Source organism: Triticum aestivum, chromosome 2D (genome assembly GCF_018294505.1).
Source record: "Triticum aestivum cultivar Chinese Spring chromosome 2D, IWGSC CS RefSeq v2.1, whole genome shotgun sequence".
Lineage (NCBI taxonomy): Eukaryota > Viridiplantae > Streptophyta > Magnoliopsida > Poales > Poaceae > Triticum > Triticum aestivum.
Genome location: NC_057799.1, coordinates 38,631,392 through 38,639,649, shown reverse-complemented (window position 1 = coordinate 38,639,649; position 8,258 = coordinate 38,631,392). Strand labels below are relative to the sequence as shown.

General features: G+C 51.1%; 2 non-coding genes across 2 annotated transcripts; one reads left to right on the top strand and one right to left on the bottom strand.

The window, feature by feature from the left end:
* The first annotated feature begins 399 nt into the window (after window positions 1–399).
* On the top strand, window positions 400–474 carry TRNAV-AAC (transfer RNA valine (anticodon AAC)). The gene has a single exon. It is a non-coding gene; the product is annotated as a tRNA-Val (tRNA).
* An 89-nt stretch (window positions 475–563) lies between these two features.
* Window positions 564–637, bottom strand: TRNAI-AAU (transfer RNA isoleucine (anticodon AAU)). Its single transcript has one exon. It is a non-coding gene; the product is annotated as a tRNA-Ile (tRNA).
* Between the last annotated feature and the right edge of the window lie 7,621 nt (window positions 638–8,258).

Genomic DNA, 8,258 nt, shown 5'->3' with positions numbered 1-8,258 from the left:
TCGGTGATGTGGGGCGACGTGCGAATGCTGGTGATGGCGTCGACGTCCGCCGGGAGGGAGTTGCCTCGAAGAAGATCCAGGTGCCATGCGCCGGACTCATCCAGGAGTTAATTTTATCAAAATTTATATATTTTTTGCAGGCAATCAAAATTTATATTATAAAATCAATATCATTAGATGCATCGAGGAGTTAATTTTCATATTGTACATCTTATGTATTATAGATGTTGATAATTTAAATTTGATCAAATATTACGAAGTTTGATTTAATACAAATGGAGTAAAAAGAAAGAGAAAGAGAAACCCATTGACTTTCACGCACGAAGAGAAATTGCATATTTGGATCGTTGAAAGATGCGGACTGTTATAAATAAATATATTGAACAAATTGTGTAATATGGTTTTGTGGTGTAGTTGGTAATCACGTCAGATCAACCGTCTGCAAGGTCCCCGGTTCAATTCCGGGCGAAACCAAACTTTTTCTCACTCGATAAACCTATTTTTGGGGGGAAAATGCCTTTTGTTTTACAAGTAAAAATAAAAAGGCGAAAATAAAAATTTCCTGGCCCATGCAGGTCTCGAACCTGCGACCTTCGCGTTATTAGCACGACGCTCTAACCAGCTGAGCTAATAGGCCAGTTTGCACATTGTTGAAATCATTCCTTTGTATTATGTGAAGAGGCTTGCAATTCGTTCTTTCAAAAATGGAGGCATGCCTTTTACGGTAAAAAAAAAGGAGTAGTAATAAACAGACTAAAGATCAAAATTCATCAAACCGGAACTAATAGACACAGCTCAAACAAGCCTGGATTCCGAGCTCAACTCTGGTCGGGAAACCTAGGAATAAGTAGTTGAAGATATTTTTTTTTTGAAACGGAGGCAAAAGATTTGCTTCATCCACTAATTAAGAAGAAGTTTAGAGTTGCTTTTACAACGAAAAGCAAGGAGATTTAAATACAAAGCCACTACTCTCCCGGCATTATGAGACCCAAATGTTTGGCTCCTGCCATGACCCAAAGCTTAGCCTCCCGCTGAATGTTGAGTAATAGGACGGACGGCAGAGTAGACTTGTGTTGGAACACCCTAGCATTCCTTTCACACCAGATAGTCCAACAAGTTAACATGGTGAGGGAAGCGATGGCTTTCCGGTGTGGCACGCCGACGCCCGACATGTTGATCCACCAATCGTGGATGGAACGCCTAGTCATCCAAACCGAGGTGTTGATGAAGTCTAGATTGAGCCATCCCTTGATCATCCCCCAAATTCTAGTGGAGAAGCGACACTTGTAGAATAAGTGATGAACGGTCTCGCCCGTTTGTTTGCAAAGCGGGCAGAGCCCACAGTTGGGCCACCCCCTTTTCTGTAATCTATCCGCCGTCCAGATACGGTTTTGAATCGCAAGCCAAGCGAAAAATTTCATCTTGGGTGGCGCCCAAGCCTTCCAAACCGCGAAGTGCATGGACGAACGAACCGTCCCAAGAAGTTGCGCCTTGTCCGCAGAAGTGGCGGAGTAAGCTCCATCAAGAGTGTGCTTCCAAGTAATTGTGTCCTCCGTGTCCTCCGATATAGGAATGACTCGCAATTGACCCCACAAGGTGACGATCTGCCGAATGTGCTCCATGGTCCAATGGTCGGGAAGCTTAATTGACGATAGCCATTTGTCCTCATGCATGGCCTCCCTAACAGTCCAATTCTTGCGTTTGGACGCCTCGAAGATGAGAGGGGCGATGTTAGCGGGCTTATCCCCATCAACCCAAGGGGAATCCCAGAAAGGAGCGCGCGCCCCGTTGCCTATGGTGATGTACGAAGATGCATAGAAGAGATCTCGGTCCAGAATATCACAAGGGTTGGCCATGCCCACCCACATCTTGGAGGGCTCCGCCCATTCAAACCACAACCATCTCAATCTGAGAGCTCTCGCGAATTTGGTAAGATCAAGGATCCCCAAACCTCCCAACTCAGTCGGTCTGCAAACCAAATTCCAGCTGACCTTGCATTTCGCCCCTGTTACCTTGTTTGTGCCAGCCGATAAAAACGCCCTCTCAATCTTGGTAATATTACGTAGTGTACTCACTGGCGGTTTGAGAGCGATGATGTGGTAGATCACCTGGGAGGTGAGGACAGATTTGACAAGAGCTCCACGCCCAATGGAGGTAATATTTTGCCCATCCCACGGCACCAGCCTGGCAGCCACCTTGTCTTCAAGGAATTGAAAGTCCGCCGCCTTCAGGTGGCGGATTGACAGTGGCAGCCCCAAATACTTGATGGGGAAGGAGGTCCGAGCAGCGGGAAGCGCGGAGAGGGTCTCATCCAAGTTTACGTTCCCGCACCGGATAGGAACAACTAAGCTCTTTTGGAAGTTTGTACATAAACCTGTAACCTTCCCAAAGTGATTCAGGATGAGGGCGAAGTTATCAATGTCCTGCTTGACCGGGGCCATGAAGACGGCCGCATCATCAGCATAAAGGGAGGTGCGGAAAATTGCACGACGCCCCTTAAACTTGTGCAACAACCCGCGCCTGGTGGCAATGTCGAGGATCTGCTGTAGGGGGTCAATTGCGAGGACGAACAACAGCGGAGAGATTGGGTCTCCTTGGCGGAAACCACGGCCATGCATAATGAGGGGGCCGGGCACGCCATTAAGCAGGATCCGCGAGGATGAAGACCAGAGCAGTGCGGTGATCCATTCCCGAAACCGCGGTGGGAACCCCCTCCGTTGGAGGAGATCAATGATGTACTCCCATCGCACGGAGTCAAAAGCTTTGCGGATGTCAAGCTTGAAGAGAAGCGCGGGGGTCTTGCTTTTGTGGAGCCGACGAGCAAGGCCCCGAACATACATGAAGTTGTCGTGAATGCATCTCTTTTTTATGAAGGCACTTTGCGCGCTGGAGATGAGGGCATGCATGTGAGGGCTAAGTCTGGCAGCGAGGACCTTAGCAATAATTTTTGCAATGGCATGAATGAGGCTTATCGGTCTGTAATCAGAGATCTCCTCCGCGCCCTCTTTTTTGGGTAGGAGCGCAACGTTCGCTGAGTTTAGCCACTGCAAATTGGCCGAATGCAGATTGTTGAAACAGAGAATGGCTTGCATGATATCGTGCTTTATGATAGGCCAACATTTTTTGAAGAAGGCACCAGTGAACCCATCCGGGCCCGGGGCTTTGTCCCCCGGTAACTGATTGATGGCCTCTCGAACTTCATCCTCCGACATTGGATCATCAAGATCGGAGAGGTCGTGATCATGAAACGCGAGCTCCTCCCAGTTAAAGTCCACAGGATGAGAGCTCTCCTTCCCCATCACCCTGGTGAAATGGTCGTGCATCAAAGCTTCCTTCTGCTCATGCCCAGTGATCCATCCATTGTTATGTCTGATCCTATGAATATGATTCTTGCGACGACGCGCATTGATCCGCCGGTGAAAATATTTGGTGTTGGCATCACCCTCCTTAAGATTAGAAACTCTGGCACATTGCTTCCTCCGTGCACGCTCCAGGACTGCCAAGCCCACCACTCTTCGCTTAAGCCTGGACCGGAGGTCCTGCTCGGCAGCAGACAGGACGCGGTTCTCTTGAGCAATGTCAAGGCGCAAGATCACTAACAGGGCAGCATGCAAGAGAAGCTTAGCACGAGGGAAAAGCTTTCGGCCCCATTCAGCCAACCGCACTCTGGTTTTCTTGAGCTTATGGAATAGCCGTTGGTAAGGCTCAACGTGGTTGCAATCCTCATGCCATGCGTTACTGACAACATTCATGAAGCCTGGCATGGAGACCCAAAAATTCTCAAATTTGAAGGAGCGGGGCCGCCGAGGGCCACTGTCATCCGCAAGGAGGAGAGGACAATGATCGGATAGCGACGAGGAGAGCGCATGAAGGACGTGAGAACTGAAACTGAGGTCCCAGTCTGTATTGCAGAAAAAGGAGTCAAGCTTGCAAAGGGTAGGGTTGGCACGTTCGTTGCTCCAAGTGAACCTTCTGTTCTGGAGGTGTATCTCGTTGAGCTCACACTCATGGAGAGTGTTGCGAAATCGGTTGATACGGCTACGGTTGATGTTTCGCTTGTTCTTGTCCCGAGCCCTGTATATTTGGTTAAAGTCGCCTAGAACCAGCCACTTCGTACCCGACGACGGCTTTTGAGCAAGAAGTTCGGAGAAAAAATCGTTCTTCAGAGAGGAGGCCGTGGGGCCATAAACGGCCGTGAGCTTGAAGGAAATGTTGGTGGCACGGACTAAGACAGTAGCGGAAAGGCAGAAGGTAGCAGCAACAACATCTGAGACCTGCACAGCCTCGTCATCCCAAAGAAGCAAAATGCCTCCTCTAGTTCCCACAGCCGGCCGCTGGGCAAAACTCTTGAGCCTAGCTCCCCCAAGAAAGGCAGCGGTAAACTGCTCCATGGCAGCAAGTTTGGTCTCCTGGAGACAAGCCAAATGACACGAAGTGGCAGCAATAGTTTCATGAACGGTAGCACGACGATCCGGGCAGTTAAGGCCCCTTACATTCCAGCAAATAAAATTAACAGGTTGTCCTAGCATTGGAAACCAAAAGACCCAAAGAACACAAAGCATCAGGAGGCAAGGCTCAAGCCACAGCCTCCTCATCGTGGTCCAGCGCAGCAGCACCTCCATGACTGATGAGAGCCTCTTCCACGCTAGCAGCATGAGCATCATCAATCTTGAAGAGGCCTCGCAGCGCATGCATGATATTTTCTAGCAGCTGGTCTTTGAATTGCAGCTCGAACTGGTCCAGAGCCATGGCAGTTACGTCTTCTCTGTCGCGGATGATGCCGATCGAGCGACAAACCAGCCCCTGCGCCTCCTTTGCCATAGACATGCCAAACCCCACTTTCTTCTTAGCTTGCACCCTAGCGCTGATGCGGCGCAGGGAGAGACCACCCTCGGAGGAGATGGTCATCCCTGCAAGAGTTTTGCGCCGCCTGGAAGGAGCTTTGACCGGAGAGGAAGTAGGAGACGGGAGCAGTGCCGGCGCCCTGGGCACAAACAGAGGCTCCAGGCCAGCAGGAATGACGCCCTCCCTGGCAACAGCCAGCGATGTCCTTGGTGTTGCTGCAGAGATGACAGAAGGCGTTGGCGAGTTCCCAAGCCCAGGGGGGTGCGAAGGAGACGGCGACGGCAGCGACAAACAAGCCGGAGAACACAGGCTCGCCACCACAGGGCTGGCTGCCGCAACCCTGGCCACCATCGCAGCCACAGCTTCAGCAGAGCGGTCGTCAGCACGCCTGGAGCTCATCGGAGCAGGAAGAACCGAGGTGGGCGTCAGGGGAGGGGATGCTGGCGGCGTCAGGTTGTCGCTGGCGTGGCTCCGCACCGAGCGTGGCGACGGACGCCGAGAGGCAGCGCGGCCACGGCCAGCCTCCGCGGTCTGCGCCAACGCCACATCAGCGACAGTGGCGCCTCCTAGCCCAGCGGTTTGCACCAGCGCCGCCACGCACTTAGCAGCGGTAGGGGCTCCTCCCTGCCTGCGACGCCCATCGCGGCCGTCATGGCGATCCCCGCGGCAGTCGTCGCGCCGCCTCTGGTCGTCACGACGCTGGTCTTCATGCCGACCACCCCCACCCCTCCTGTCTCCAGCAGCGCGGGAGCGACTCCGAAAGATTTTGCCCGCCCAGGAGCCGCGGTCGTCCTGACGACCAAGCTGGTCGTCATCATCTCTGCGCCCATTGCGGTCTTCATGATCGTCATCGCGGCGTTGGCATGTGCCACGGGAGGCGGGGGAGCTGTGGCTCTCCCGCGGCTGGCGCTCCCCGCCGATGATGCCCTTGTCCCAGTCGTAGGCCTGCCGCCTTGCACTTTGAGGAACATTGGCAGCCGCATCAAGACTGAAGTCTTCCAGGATGTCGAGGTGGATCAACACTCTGTCTTCGAGTCCGTCTAGCCCCTGAGCAGCAGGGGTGGCACTGCCGATGGGCATCTGGCCAGGCCGGTCATAGATCGTGGACCACATCACCTTGGGGATGGCCGACGGGTTGGTCGTCCATGCCCAAAGGCTGACCATGGACGCATCCTCCTTCTGCAGAGTGGCCACGTCAAAGTAATGCACAATGGTATTCTTTGAAGGAAATATGCCCTATAGGCAATAATAAAGTATTATTTATTTCCTTGTATCATGATAAATGTTTATTATTCATGTTAGAATTGTATTAACCGGAAACATAATACATGTGTGAATATATAGACAAACAGAGTGTCACTAGTATGCCTCTACTTGACTAGCTCGTTAATCAAAGATGGTTATGTTTCCTAGCCATAGACATAAGTTGTCATTTGATAAACGAGATCACCTCATTAGGAGAATGATACGATTGACTTGACCCATTCCGTTAGCTTAGCACTCGATCGTTTAGTATGTTGCTATTGCTTTCTTCATGACTTATACATGTTCCTATGACTATGAGATTATGCAACTCCCGTTTACCGGAGGAACACTTTGTGTGCTACCAAACGTCACAACGTAAATGGGTGATTATAAAGGTGCTCTACAGGTGTCTCCAAAGGTACTTGTTGGGTTGGCGTATTTCGAGATTAGGATTTGTCACTCCAATTGTCGGAGAGGTATCTCTGGGCCCACTCGGTAATGCACATCACTATAAGCCTTGCAAGCGTTGTGACTAATGAGTTAGTTGCGGGATGATGTGTTACGGAATGAGTAAAGAGACTTGCCGGTAATGAGATTGAACTAGGTATCGAGATACCGACGATCAAATCTCGGGCAAGTAACATACCGGTGACAAAGGGAACAACGCATGTTGTTATGCGGTCTGACCGATAAAGATCTTCGTAGAATATGTGGGAGCCAATATGGGCATCCAGGTCCCGCTATTGGTTATTGACCGGAGACGTGTCTCGGTCATGTCTACATAGTTCTCGAACCCGTAGGGTCCGCACGCTTAACGTTACGATGACAGTTTTATTGAGTTTCGATGTACCGAAGGAGTTCGGAGTCCCAGATAAGATCGGGGATATGACGACGAGTCTCGAAATGGTCGAGACGTAAAAATCGATATATTGGACGACTATATTCGGACTTCGGAAAGGTTCCGAGTTATTCGGGTATTTTTCGAAGTACCGGAGAGTTACGGGAATTCGTATTGGACCTTAATGGGCCATACGGGAAAGGAGAGAAAGGCCTCAAAAGGTGGCCGCACCCCTCCCCATGGTCTGGTCCGAATTGGACTAGGGAAGGGGGGCGCACCCTTCCTTCTTTCTCCTTCCCCCTTCCCTTCTCCTACTCCCACAAGGAAAGGAGGAGTCCTACTCCCGGTGGGAGTAGGACTCCCCCCTATGGCGCGCCTCTCCCCTTGGCCGGCTGCCTTCCCCTTGCTCCTTTATATACGGGGGCAGGGGGGCACCCCAGAGACACAACAATTGATCCTTGAGATCTCTTAGTCGTGTGCGGTGCCCCCCTCCACCATATTACACCTCGATAATACCGTTGCAGAGCTTAGGCGAAGCCCTGCGTCGGTGGAACATCATCATCGTCACCACGCCGTCGTGCTGACGAAACTCTCCCTCAACACTCGGCTGGATCGGAGTTCGAGGGACGTCATCGAGCTGAACGTGTGTAGAACTCGGAGGTGCCGTACGTTCGGTACTTGATCGGTCGGATCGTGAAGACGTACGACTACATCAACCGCGTTGTGATAACGCTTCCGCTTTCGGTCTACGAGGGTACGTGGACAACACTCTCCCCTCTCGTTGCTATGCATCACCATGATCTTGCGTGTGCGTAGGAATTTTTTTGAAATTACTACGTTCCCCAACAGTGGCATCCGATCCTGGTTTTATGCGTTGATGTTATGCACGAGTAGAACACAAGTGAGTTGTGGGCGATATAAGTCATACTGCTTACCAGCATGTCATACTTTGGTTCAGCGGTATTGTGAGATGAAGCGGCCCGGACCGACATTACGCGTACGCTTACGCGAGACTGGTTTCACCGTTGCGAGCACTCGTTGCTTAAAGGTGACCGGCGGGTGTCTGTCTCTCTCACTTTAGTTGAACCGAGTGTGGTTACGCCCGGTCCTTGCGAAGGTTAAAACAGCACCAACTTGACAAACTATCGTTGTGGTTTTGATGCGTAGGTAAGAACAGTTCTTGCTAAGCCCGTAGCAGCCACGTAAATATGCAACAACAAAGTAGAGGACGTCTAACTTGTTTTTGCAGGGCATGTTGTGATGTGATATGGTCAAGACATGATGTGATATAATGTGTTGTATGAGATGATCATGTTTTGTAACCGAGTTA